Source organism: Ranitomeya imitator, chromosome 6, assembly GCF_032444005.1.
Source record: "Ranitomeya imitator isolate aRanImi1 chromosome 6, aRanImi1.pri, whole genome shotgun sequence".
Classification (NCBI taxonomy): Eukaryota; Metazoa; Chordata; class Amphibia; order Anura; family Dendrobatidae; genus Ranitomeya; species Ranitomeya imitator.
The window spans coordinates 120,256,115-120,270,953 of NC_091287.1; the positions used below are offsets into that span (position 1 = coordinate 120,256,115).

At 39.0% G+C, this 14,839-nt stretch overlaps 1 long non-coding RNA gene across 1 annotated transcript; it reads right to left on the minus strand.

The window, feature by feature from the left end:
* Nucleotides 1-521: 521 nt before the first annotated feature.
* On the minus strand, nucleotides 522-8,951 carry LOC138642103 (uncharacterized). Its single transcript, XR_011313998.1, has 2 exons — nucleotides 1,201-8,951; nucleotides 522-723 (listed from the first exon to the last, which is right to left on the minus strand). It is a non-coding gene; the product is annotated as an uncharacterized lncRNA (long non-coding RNA).
* Between the last annotated feature and the right edge of the window lie 5,888 nt (nucleotides 8,952-14,839).

Below are 14,839 nucleotides of genomic sequence, written 5' to 3' on the forward strand. Positions count from 1 at the left end.
GGGGCGGTCCTGCTGCAGTCCCGGTCTGATGGGCGTCACGATCCGGGTTCATGCGATGACGTCCTCTTCTTGTCTTCCTGCCGCGGCTCCGGCATACTTTGTCTGCCCTGTTGAGGGCAGAGCAAAGTTCTGCAGTGCGCAGGGAAAGGTCAGAGAGGCCCGGCGCCTGTGCACTGCAGTACTTTGCTCTGCCCTCAACAGGGCAGACAAAGTATGCCGGAGCCGCGGCAGGAAGACAAGAGGACGTGATCGTAAGAAGATAGGAGGTGCCGGACCAGACCACGACACCCATCGGGACCGCCCCTGGGTGAGTATAATATATCCTGTTTTTCTTACCTTTCAGGTTACATCTGGGGCTTCTCTACAGCATTACAGAATGCTGTAGATAAGCCCCTGATGCCGGTGGCCTTAGCTACGATTTTTGGGGTGACATTCCCTTTAAGGATATCCTTTTTGATTTTTGGACAGCTTGAGATATTTCATCATTGAGTTAGAAAAAACAAACAAAAAAAACAAGTAGATGGTTTGACATAAAACATTTATTTAAGCAAACAAAGTAAAAACTGCATAGGAACAATTTAAGGTCCACACAGACATTGACTTATTTAAAGGCTCCCAAGTAGCTGACGTTTCATCCCTTTGCTACCTCTCAGAGCCTTCTCTATGGACCGTGGAGGACAGTACATTCAGCAATTTCCATCGGATCATCATTTAACCTTTGCCCTTAGGAACAGAGGAACACATTCAGTCATGCTCTTCCTACATACAGTGTGGGAGTTCTGTGCAAACAGCTTGATTGTGGGGCTGCCACTCTTGTGAAACAGTGGTGCCTGTAGTGCATCGCTTTGCAATGTATTACTGGCTTACACCATCATCCCAGAGTCATCACAGAGTGGCAGACCCAAAAACCATGAAAAACATTCAAGAGAGTTCTCAACCTTATCCAGGTGCAGCAGATGTAAGACCACAAAGCAATGACAGATTAGAGTCATTTTTGTAACAACCCCCCCCCCCCCCCCCCCGGGATTCAGTCTGTGCATTATAAACACCCACAGAGTAATACAAAATCAAAATCTGTTTGACAATAAAAAAAAACAAACAAGCTACAAATTCACAAAATGTAACAAAGATTAAAAAATAAAAATAAAACACATTATGGTAAAATACAAAGGATAAAAGGGAACAAGTGTGCGCCATTACCTTTTTAAACATGTCACTGTGGAAATGCAAGGTTTTACTAGGAGGGGAAATGTGACGGTGTCGTATTGTCACATGCAGTGGTAACAAGGCTCAGCTGTAATTGGAGGCTCAGCTATTGTTACTCTTCCTTGATTGTAGTCCTGCTTGTCATGTCACAACAATAGACTGGGAAGAGCAAGCATGGTGGTCATCCGGGTGGAGCTGTAGAGGTGACTGAGAAATCAGTGAGTGGTAGTGTTACAACTTTACATCCTCCTCACTTAAAAACAGCTAATTTTTCACAGAACCAGTCTAAAAAAGGTATTTACACACACAACAGCATTACATCGATTGAATAACGAACTTTGCCGATCGATTCCATTTAAAGCGGAAGTACCTATTTTTTTTTTATCCAAAAATGCTCACAAGTCTAGCACTGCAGATCAATTCCTGCTATTGTGTGATCAATTCATAAGAGAACTCAAAATGCATTTGATAAAAATTTGTGACCTAATCTTATACCTTGAATTCTCGTTCATTCTACCCTGTTTTAAAATGGTACAAAAGACATGCATCTTTAAATCAGAAACTTCACCTATAATTTTTGAAGATCAAAGACGTGATGAAGAAAGCGAAAATCAGGGAGGTAATAAAGAACCTAGGCTCCAGAACTGTGCGGGATTTATTTTCATATTATGAAATAGTTTTTCTTTGATTTACTAAAAACTGGACCCAGGATACCACACAATGAATATGAATGGACTACAGCTAACCGCTAAGTACACTTCCGAGCTGGCAATATCAAAAGTATTTCAAACTAATTTACATGAAAATAGCGGAGGTCACTGGAGATCTGGCAAGCGTCGATGGCAGCTGTGACGGTACTCTTCCTAAGGAAGACCACTAATGTCTAACAATCAAAGCATGACAGCGCAAACCATGCCATACAGAAGTTACACAGTTAGGGTTACAGTGCAGCTGTCCTGTATCCACACAGAAGAGGCAACTATTTGGATTGTTACCCAGATAGTCAGGAAAAAGAAGCAAATGTCATTTAGAAAAGAAATGTGACATGAGATTCAACCAATAAAGTGGATAATCAATGCAAAAGAGGAAATTGGAGCACTGGCTGATCGTTTTACCCAGTAGTTGTGCTCTCCCACATTTACAGAGACTCGCTTTCAAGCTGGTAGATAACATTCTACTTTTTTCTGAGTTTTGGTAACACAGAGTTATGTAGCTCGTGTCAGGGCTGTTGCCACATTCAAAAGCCACAGACAGTGGGAATGATTGGGTGACACTCATTTTCCTATATGTCCTGAGTGTTTCAGACTGACAAGATGGTGGTTTCCATTTAGGATTGGTTTTAAGCCCCGATTACACCAATATTTGATTTTGATGGGTTCAGACAACACTAATATGTATGAGAGTCCTGGACAATTGTCGGGGGGAGATATCATCCAAGTATGTCCGATTTCGAACGGTTGATTCATTTGTTCTCATGACTATAAACAGCCGCCAAGACTGGCTGGCAGTGGTCATCTAAGAACTCAGGAGCTTACGGACAAATGAGCACTCCTGTGTATGGAAGAGTAGGCCAAACTATCAGCTGAAGCATTGGTCGGACAGACAGCCATCATGTGTACGGCGAGATATAGGGCCTTTATGAAGACCTTGCTTCCACAGTTGAGTAAGTTAGAGCAATTGCTGGAGCTTAAGAGGGCCATACACATGAGATAGATGTTGGCAAATAGAATGTTGGCTAACCTTTATTTTTTGCCCCATTCTCTGAGCGCTTGGCTCAGCTAAGTGTTCATGCAGTAATCAACAAGGAGAGGAAGAGAAAACCCGCTGGCAAACTTGTGACAGGAGCTTTTTTTCAACATGAAAACAAAAGGGTCAGTCATTAAAATTCCAACTGCATGATGCTTTTCTTCCCCCGACAATATCATGAAAAAAAGAGGTCCCCATACACATTAGATATTTGTCTTTTCCAGCTAAGATTGGTGTGCACATGGTTGCACTTGCCGGATATACGAAATTAAAAATAGTGAATATAGTTAACATTTGGTTAAGGGTTGGTATTCTCTAAATTATGTTCTACCGCTTCCTCCCCCTTCTTAGTCTCCTTTAACCTTCGTCAGGCTGCAGAGGTACAATTGCACCTTCATATATTTTATTGAAATTTGGCCAATATATTCCGGACCAAAACTGCAGAGATGTCACAAAATTTCAGCCCTCTACGGCTTTTCGAAAAAAGTTATTGCAATTTTAAAACGGAATAGTTACAATTGTACCTACTCAGCCGGACGAAGGTTAATGTTCTACTTTTTTGCGTCCCTATTACTATGCTATGGTACGTACTGTTGATGGGTTAATTAGAAGTTTTCTTGCGGACCCTCTTTCCATTTGAGCAGGATGAGATACAGTGATCTCCATGGTCCAGAAGGGTCAGCGGTGGGAAACGTTTTTTCAAATAAAAGGCCCTGCTTTTGGCGATCTCACGATAGTTAGACCTCTTTCACACATCCTTTTTTTTTAGAATCAGTCACAATCCGTCAAAGTCTTGAAAAGACGGATCCTGCGCCGATTATAAAAAACTGATGCACTGGATCCGCTTTTTTGACGGATCTGTTGAAGTGGTTACAGTCGCAATTTAAAGTAACAGAATTCTGGAGGGAGAGGGAGAGCGAGATGAAAACGGAAGGCCATCTGTCGCTAATACAAGTCTATGGGGGAAAAAAAACAGATCCAGCAGCAACATTTGCTGGATCAGTTTTTTTTTTCGAAAAACGACAGATTGTGACGGATTCTAAAAAAAAACGGGTGTGAAAGAGGCCTTACAGGATGAAAAGTACAGCCAACCCTCACGCAAATTTTGTTAATGGTGTTATTGCTGTAGTGTTTAAGCAGGGTACATGCGCCCAGCCAAAGCTGGGTGAACTTGATCAATATTAGAAACTTGTTTTTTCATATGTACATTTATGGTTTTAATATTTTATTTGGGTAACATTTTAATAAACATCAAGGCCCATTTTTTCCAAAATTGTGTTTGTCTCATTTTGTATTAGATACGTAGTTTAATTGTTCATATTAAATCGGCATTGTGCTCCCATGTGTAATGTGGCCTTAAACATTTTTTTTTTGTTTAGCCAGTCCAAGCTACTCTAGGACACATTTCAAATAAACTTGAGAGAACATAACATTGTGAGGTATTGCTTTAACACAGTAATTCAATCAGAATGCAACAATTTTAAATCTCTTAACACTATTTGGACATGTAAAACCTTCTAACATCTCCTGAGCATGCAGATTTGGTACACAAGTAAAACTGCACTACAGGCAGCAACAAAAATAACCCAAAAGAAGCAAAAAAAAAAAAATAAAATACAGAATTAGCCTCTCCCGCCCCAAAAAACAAACAAACGCATATAGACTAAGGGAGAAATGGCTCCAAACCCACAGGAAAAAAACAACACGGTTGATACAAATGAACACACAAGGGGAAGAATTACATTATGACACTTTACATTCATTTTTAAGCACCGCTCCCTAACTCCAAGCTACTGCTGGGAAGCAAAGGATTCGGTCTGAAGAGGAGACGCTGCAAGTAAGATTTCTACCTGAGTTTGCAGCAAGGAAAGTACAATCATTAACAGGTCTATGACCATGCATTTTTGTTTTACTTTTTTTTTTTTTAATCTTCGCTTTGTATTAGCTCTACACTTGTGATTAACCCTTCCAGAACAGCAAGATTAAGTTTTCCAGATCAGCCACTGAAGACTTAACACAAATTAAGATGGCCGTACACACACACACACACACATTTGCTGAATCTTAAGTCATCCAGTTTTCCTGTGCTAAACACTACAGCGGGAATGAGAAAATCTGGTCACAGAATCTACCTAGATCCCACATTATAAACTCTAAAAAAAATAAAAATTGGTAATTACATAATTTATCATAATTTTAATGGTAATGTATAATCATGCATAAAGAATGCTTCAAGACGACAAAGCTTTTTTTTATTTTCAAAGAGGTATAAACAGCTTCAATCTATTAAATGGTAGGTGGGTCTGTAGGGCCATCTTAAGTATGCAGAGTAATCGGAAATTGAATCTTGAAAATTGTAGACCAGCAGTAATGAGAACATTTAAAAATTAAAGTCTGTCAATTCCAGAATAAATCTGGGTTTACACATGTCGACCACGGCCGTTAACCACCAGTTGACTACATACAAGCCAATAGGCGGTCATTCAATAGCCGTTTAGACCGGCCGACTGCATTTTCATGCACACGGAACAATTGTTAAAACGATCATTCTGTGCCTATAGAGTATCATTGTACACATCAGCGCCTGTCTATCTACACAGGACAATGTACTGACGAAAACTATGAAGAAAGCCAGCATTTTTGCTTATTTTTTGGACGATTCCTGGCCTATTTAGGTGGCCAGACCATTTCCAGGAATTATTGGCCAGTCTAAAAGCAGCATAAGCCATTAGTGTTTTAATTCTTTGTCTTACATCTAGAACCACAATCAAGGCTGTCTATAAAGCATCCATTTTCCTGAGTACCTATCAGTAATTTGGTCTTGCCTACAGAAAATGTGTTTCCAACACAATAGTTCATTAAAAAAAAAGAAAAGTCAAAGGAGCACTGGAAGGGTGCACCATATTAGGACATATTAAATCACAATATTTTCTCGGTAAGGATCTTGCATCAGAAAATGGATTTCCACACGTAATCTATACTGTAACAGTTTTTACATTTTGAGGTATATTCCCTAACCTGTTCAGTACTTGAAGGGGGACAGCAAACATTGGCTGCTGAGGTATATGCACATGACTGCACTTTAAGAGCTGGTGGATTATTTCCATTTGATGGTTTAGTGGTTGTGAAGCTGAGCCAGTTACTTTTGGCACCTTCTAGACCTTTGGCAACACATTAATATTTTATTACACAAGAATTGTACAACGCTTAAAATGAACCCGTCGTGCTGTTCATGAAGTCTGATCTGTGGACAGGATGGTATAGAGGAGAAGTTGAACATAATATACTGAATATTTTCCAATAAACCTATAACTTGTATGCATATAAACAGCGATTTCAAATGACAGAATACGAGGTCAGTGGGTGGTCCTATTCAGTGATTGACAGCTCTCAACATGTACAATCACACAGGGAAGACTGTCAATCACTGAATGGCACAGCCCACTAGACTCGTATGTACAAAAACCAGGGCTTTCAATGACGGAAATGCAAAGATTACCAAAACTTTCCCACAAAAACGTATACCAATCTGATCAGACCCTACTGCTCTATAACATCCTGCCTGCGGAACAGATCATGGTCAACATGACAGGGTCCCTTTACTGTGATAAACGGTCTGAAATTATATTGGTATAAGACGTCCCATTATATAGTTTATATGGTTGTTTTACTATTGATAAGAGTAAGGTAAATCTAAAATTAAGGGACATTTGTAGTGTATAGCAATGCTGGAAGATGGCATGGAGGTAACAAACATCCCATTGTATTTCATTACAGCTCACATGCTTTTCCATGCAGTTATGTCATTGCTTACCATGTCATATACACGCACACATCAAGGTTATAACCCCTGGCCATAAAAATACCTGTAACACATGCATGGAGAAAGTCTCTGACACTACAAGCATGCACCAAATTACTACACTTGGGTAAGTAAAACATTTTCCATTTATCAATGAGTTGATCTATTCCTTGTATTGTACTACATTTTGGAAGAATCTTAATCTTTAAAGAAAAATGTCAGTCTGGGATGGGGAATGGAATGGCATGCCAAACTCCTGACTCCTAGCCAACAGTCTGGTGGCTACTGATATATTGTCTAGCAAGCACAGCATGAGGGTATGTCTCCTATATCTCAGATCTCTAAAGAAACCTTAAACCCATAAATACATTTGAGAACATTTGTCTGAACCCACGGATGTTGGAAGCGTGGCTGACTAATGTGTATGGGTGACCTCCTGATTCTTCATAGTCAAAAGGTTCTAGCATGGTGAATTACAAGGTCCAATTCTTTAGTCTGTTTGGCCGAGGGCTCTGCAGCAGTTTGAGCGTCTATCAGTATCGAGACATCTATTGCATAAAGGTGTTTAATATATGGCTGCATGCAAGCACTACCATGTCTGTACCCATGCAATGCCCACTGTGAGATGTATCACCACATACCAACGCATTAATAATATGAAATGTGAGGCTCATATGTTCATACCCAAGTAAACAAAAATTGAAACTGATGAAAACCGGATACACGTTATGGGGTGAATTCAAAGTCCATGAAAAATGGTATTTAAATGCTATTTATACGGACAGTAATGAGCAGGGGGTCTCCTGACCTGTACTGGACAACCTCCAAAAAACAGATCCATTCACAATGACTTCAATGATGTTGTGATAAACAGATCCCTTTGTAACCAGTTTTGTTTGTTTTTTAGCCAAAATTAGAAGGTCTGCACAATATTTTTATATTTCCAGAAAAATAATTGCTGCTGGATCTATTGGTTAAAGGTGATCTTTCATTAGGACCAATCCTCCTGTCTATATGGACATGCAGGTCATCAGGCTATGTGCACACGTCAGGATTTCTTGCAGAAATTTTCCTGACAAAAACCGGACATTTCTGCCAGAAATCCGCATGCGTTTTACCGCGTTTTTTCCCCAAATGCATAGAATTGTGGGAAAAACGCAGAAAATCCACAAAAATAATTAACATGCTCATTTTTTTACCGCGATGCGTTTTTTTCGCGGCAAAAAACGCATCCATGTGCACAAAACATGCAGAATGCATTCTAAATGATAGAATGCATAATGTATGCGTTTTTAATGAGTTTTTATAGCGTTTTTAGCGCGAAAAAATCTGAACGTGTGCACATAGCCTTAGGATCATGGATATCAAGGTATCATTTTATTCAGCTTCTGTGTCTTATTCCAGAGAAAGCCATGTTTTTATTTTATGTAAATGAGCTGTTAAGATCTATGGGCAGGACAGAGATCTGTATGAGAATCTACCGCCAGGGATTATTTATAATAAAAGAGTGTTACCCATATGGATGGCTTAGGAGAGTTGATTCTACTGATAAATGTCCTTTAAATAATTGAAGTCAATGTGAACAGATCAGCTTTAGGGCATGTGCACAAAGTATTTGTATCAGAAATATTTGCGCCAGAAACACTGCATAACAGACACTTCTTGCATGTGTCTGATGCCTTTTTTCCCTATTTATTAGAATGTGTGAAAAGCGCTGCAACAGCACTGAAAGAATTGACACGTTGCAGATTCGAAACGGCTTTAAATCTGCAAGGAAAAAAAATAAGCAACATGTGCATGAGATTTCAGAAGTCTCATTCATTTTGCTAGTACTGTCAACTGCAGAATTTTGGTACCTAAAATTTCTGCTGCAAATACTTAGTGTGTGCTTACCCTTGAAGCTGCATGAGGTAGAGGCTGAGACACTGGTTTCAGAGATGTGTTACTTATTAGGTTGTCTGCGGTTTCAATACAAATGAGGGGGTTTTGTCAGCAGGAGTCTTGGTCCTGGTCCAACCATTGCCTTCAAAACTGATTAGCAGCTCTTTGTACAGTTTGACAGTAAGCTGCTAATCACAGATGTAGATGGGGCTGGCTTTCTGAGCTCTGCTACATCTAAAAAGCCCGATTGTGTCACAAGTAGTGATGAGCGAGTGTACTCGGTGCACTCGTTGCTCGGGTTCTCCTGAGCACGCTCGGGTGACCTCCGAGTATTTATGACTGCTCGGAGATTTAGTTTTCATAGCGGCAGCTGAATGATTTACAGCTACTAGCCAGGCTGAATACATGTGGGGATTCCTTAGCAACCAGGCAACCCCTACATGTACTCAGCCTGGCTAGCAGCTGTAAATCATTCAGCTGCCGCGATGAAAACAATCTCCGAGCACCAACAAATACTTGGAGGTCACCAGAGCAATGAGTACACTCGCTCATCAGTAGTCACAAGGGCTGCACCCAGTAAACTAAGTGATATATTGTTGGAATCAGAGTCTCTTACTCTACATTATTCTGCTTCCATATAAAGGTAGCAAAAACCCTGGGGCACAATTCCTTTAAAGTGTATCAGTTTTTCATCAGTTTGAAACCATATTTGCTTTTGATTAATTTCAAATAGATTACTAGAAGTGTGAACTCAGTCTTAAAATGTGTGTTCTGCATTTATGTATAATAAATGACAATTTACTTTATTTCAAGTTGATCTATTATAGTAAGAAAAATACTGTAAAGTATTAAAAGTGCAGCACTTTTTCTGCTGTGAGTGCCACGCTTTTAAGATTATACAAAAAAAAAGTACTACCGTATGTGGTGATTCAATTAAACGTTGAAAGAACAGGTTAAAAGTAAATTTCCCATAAACTACAATGAACCAAAAGCCAGGTTCACACAGCAGTGTTCTGCCTTCGCCAACGTGATTACTTGTGTAAGGCGAATAAAAAGGACTTCTAAAATGACCAGTCACATGGTAGTTTCAGCATGTTGCACTTTTCTTTTGCAGCATGCTCAGAGTGTGACGTTTAGTGTTTCTCTCCGGTGTAAATGAAGTGTTCGGTAACTAGTGATATTTCCAAGTAAGCCATATCCTCCAATAAATGCATTAACCAGGAACCAATCTGGAGAATAAAATCCTCAACAAATTGCAACAGTTAACATTTTCACCACTGTAAAAACTAGATTATATATATAATATATCAAGGTAAACCGAGCTTCTACTAGATTTCCGATATCATGCAATGCCTTTCTCCATGGAAAAATCTGAATTTTCAGCAGGTAATACTGTGAACAAAATGGCAACATGAGATTATTGGTATAGTATATGTATATAAAGAGCACTTGGATAAAAGATGACAATTAAAAAAAAAAAAATCTTTGGTTTTTAGGTTTCATTTGTAGAAATTCATCACATTCACATTTAAAAAGGGAAGATTTGGGTAGAAAAATACTAATTATAAATCCCACACCTACATTCAATGTCCTAGAGGCATAGTTTGTATATTAAGCAATAAACTTAGATCAATAACAAAAACACAATGTGGTTGAAAGTGTGCACCCCCGCAGAAAGTTTTAACAATATAAAAATTTTAGATATCAGATTTTTTTAAATTAAATTTTTTTTTACACTTATCTTTGTATAAGTTTAAAGGGCTAGGGGGCTTTCACTCTGTGTTCTGGCAGCCGTTCGTTGGTCCCTACGGGCTTCTATCAACTTCCAGCAAAACGGGATTTGGATGTATGCGCTGACGGGGCCATAGACTATAATGGTGCCGACAGGGCGAACGTGTGCTCTGCTGTGCATGATTTTCGGGCATGTATGCCTACTGGGAATGGACACTCAGACAAACGGGTGCCAGAGCGCGGAGTGAAAACACCATTATTCTGAAGCTATTCCTGGAGGTCACCGATGCCAGTTACTTAACATTCTATCGATGCTTGCTGGAAGAAAGATAATCCAATATCGTGCACCTGTCCTATTCTAGATTTCCGCCAGGACGCTTGCACAATCAACAGGTGCTGTGCATCTGGCACAACAGGCATCTGTAAAAGCATGCATTGAGCAGTCTATAGGTACCATGCTATTGTTCTGTACAACACCGATCCACAAAACAGCTGTGGGTATGAGGTTTAAGTGTTGATCATATTTTCTATTTTTTAAGAGTTTCTGTATATTAATCCTTTAAAAGCCTTAAAAAAAATCTGCAATGCCTGAAGATTCACCCAGGAACAATCAATTCTGGTGACCTCAAATTTGGCTAAACTAAATAGCAAGAATAATTATTGGCAAAAATCAGTGCCCCACGGGACTGCGCACACATTTTTTAATCCAATAGGATTTTTCACATTTAAATTTGTCCAATTTAAGTCACAGCCATACAAATTACTGACAACCACATACTCTTGCGACATGAAGACACAGGAGATGAGGCTGCTGCGACGCACATTTGTTGGCCAACCATGTTATAATTTTGCAAGAAAAATTAAGACATTATTCTGAAATCTGCGTGCACACTGGAATCATTCCTCGAGTTGTGGCAGTGATTGCAGATGGAGTTTGCATTGAGGAGACCAGAATTAAACGCAAACATTTTTTTTCTATGGACCAAGATATGTTGTTAATAAATATTGATTTGAAAAAGCTGGTTATATACTATTTGGTAGTCAGCTAAACAATTTGGTTTAGAAATTGTCACAATTTGCATAATTTACATACAAAACAACATGAAGGCCAGGGACTAAGACTAATGAGGGATTTGTATCTGTACATTTGTCAAACTACAATTACTAGCACATTTTGGCAGCCAGGAAAATTAAAGCACAGATGACCTCCTGCCACTATATAGCTTCTGTGATCAAGTTATTACTCTACATGTATATTTGTAACCTCCATTTCTCACTTATCTACTAATACAAGTTGAAAAGTCAGATATTAAACACCTCTTAAAGAGGGCATACTTATACTCAACTGGCATCAGAGCATTAAGTGCAGCCAGAACATTACCTGGAGTGAGGTATAGAAATGTTAAAAGGGAATCTGTCAGCAGGATTTCATCCCCCGAACTGTTTATGCGTGCATGTAGCTCTTAGGCTACTTTCACACTAGCGTTTTTTTTTTAATACGTCGCAATTCGTCGTTTAGGGGAAAAAACGCATCCTGCAAAGTTGTTTGCAGGATGCATTTTTGCACCATAGAGTAACATTACCGACACATTGCGACGTATTGACACGTCGCAACCGTCGTGCGACGGTTGCGCCGTGTTGTGGCGGACCAGCGGGAGCAAAAAACGCTACATGTAACGTTTTTTGCTGCCGACGGACTGCTTTTTCCTCCCCGCACCTCACAATGGGGCAGCGGATGCGCCGGAAAAATGCACCCGCTGCCTCCGTTGTGTGGCGCATTCACCGCTAGCGTCGGAATCTCGGCCCGACGCACTGCGATGGGCCGAATCTGACGCTAGTGTTAAAGTAGCCTTACATGGACAAGTCCAGCAATACCTTTACATGACTAGTTCGTTAATCCATTACTCAGAAATTAGCAATTGAATTGAGAATTTGAAAGAAGATTAAAAATCTATTGTAGCTCTGAAGCCTTTGTCACTCCAGCTCTACTCCCCGCCTCCTCCTGATTGACTAACAGCCACCATACTGTGTGACTTCAGGCAAAGGAGTGTTTAGTCAAGCAGGAGGTGGTGGGACTTGGCAGGGAATAGAGCTGGAGTGACAGGCTTCAGATCTAAAAAAAAAAAATGACAAAGAAATTTGCATATTTATTCAAACACTGATTTCTGAGTACCAGAGGAAAGGACTGGACATGTAAAGGTATTGTTGAATTTGTTTTTGAAATAGCTATATGTGCATATATAGTTTGGAGTATGAAATTCTGCTGAACAATGCACTTTAATCCTTAAAGCAGAGCCACTGTTTTACAGACAATGTTTAATCCAGCCTTCTTTTCGGCTTAATATATAAACGAAAAAAATAAAAATAAATAAAAGCAAGTGCAAATCAGGGAGAGAAAAAAAATAATGCTCATATTCACAGACAGATAATTTGACTTGCAAATCTGTTAGGATTTATAAAAAAAAAATGGAAAAAAAATGACTGACGTCAGGAGATTTATCAATCTTTGGTTGAGCAGTCACTTAGGCTGGGTTCACATTGCGTTCAGTTTCTCCGTTTAACGGACTACGTTACACCGCGGCATAACGCGATGTAATGTAGTCCGTTAACGGCGCCATTGAATGCAATGTCGGACGCATCGCTAGCGCACGCCCACAATGGGCGTGCGCTAGTGATGCGTCCGACATTGAGTGACGGACCAGAGACGCGGGCTGCAGCGTTTCCGGATCAGTCACTGCTAGCGCAGATGGAGCTAGCAGATGCTCCATCTGTGCTAGCGCTGTGCAAAGTTGGTACTTGCGTCAGTGCAGTCCATTTAACGTATGCGTTGAACGGACTGCACTAACGCAATGTGAACCTAGCCTTATTCTTTCTGTAAAGCTTCATTAATATTAAGACCAAAACAACAATAAAAGTAGTATAAAACTTAATTTGGTGAACCAAGTCATCTGGCCAAATATGTCAATTTTTAGGTTTGGTCTTAAAATGCAGTTCACATATCAGTAAGGCTGGATTCACACACCAGTGGGGGGTTGTTTGTGGAGTTTTTAAAAAGGTCAAAAATTTTGAAGCCAAATTTTAACGCTATACACAAAAGCATACAGAGGTCTGTGGCATCTATGAGGAAAGCTTTTATCAAAATAAAGCATGCTCCATGACTGGCTTTTTTTCTAGCACTTTTCACATAGGCTTTTCTAACAGAACTTGTAAAAATACCTAAAGAACAATTGTACAAAAGGAAACCATTTTTACCAAAAAGCGTGAAAAAAACAGCATAGAAAACTTAAACACCTAAATTGCTTTTTTTTAGCAAGCTTTTAAAACTGCTGAAAAAAAAACAAAAAAACCCCCACCATTTTAGGTATGAACTAAAACCATATGCCGGTAAGTAAATGCCAACGTGATTGGATTATTCTGCAAGCTTTTTATTTCTTTTTAATATTGTATAAAAAAGAAATAAAATCAACAGCTATCAATCACAAGACTTGTGAAGCTGGATGTCATGAATTGCAGATATGGATGCAAGTGAGACATGCACTACGTCTACCATGGTCTCTGCAATAACCCCCCCCCCCCCCCCTCAAAAATTAGAATAAAATAAGTCCATGATATAAAAATAAAAAAAGTAGAATAGTCTTAACTCTTCTATTGTAACAATAACCAACTACACAACAAGTATACTGATCTTTACAGCAAGTAATTTGATGAACACCAATAACGAGTTCTTTGGCGTCCAGTTACTTGCTGAAAATTATTTAGAATTGGTGTTTTCATGTGATCTCAGGCCATGTCCATTAATATTTTGACCCAATAGCAGGTTCATAAAAAAAAAAAAAATTATATACCGTATATTAAAACCACCCTGCCGTTTTGCCTGAATGTAACCCACAAAATGCTTATTTTGTTTCAACAAGAAAATAACTTGACCTTTACTTGTTGTGCTTCATCTTTCACAATTTTCAGCCTCAAGGGTATTTTGGAGGAACATATAATAAACAAAAAAAAAAACTTGTTGCAATATTAACACACACAGTCAATCGCAAGAACACACAAACATCTAAGACTGGAATTTGTAAAAAAAAAAAAAAAACGCCAACTTGAAAACAAGTAAATCAATAAAACCAGGATAAACTACTACAAAAACAAAATAAAAAATACATAAAATACGGAAAATAAAATATTGTCTTCAGTTTTTGAGGTATGACATTTGTTCAGAAAAAAGTTTAAAAATACACCTTGTAGAATTTGCATATTGAGGTAATTCTCGTATCGAAATGTACTGAGGTAATAGCAATATACAAGGCGTCCTCTGTTGCAGCAGCACAGGGAAATGAGGAATTTAAAATTTGGTTAAAGAGGACACAAGTGTTTATAACAAAAAGAAAAAAAAAACCTGTCTCAATTTTTCCTGTTATGGTTTATAGCCCTTTTTGGCTTTTTCTTTCTCAGCAAGAGTTTTTTTTTTTTTTTTTT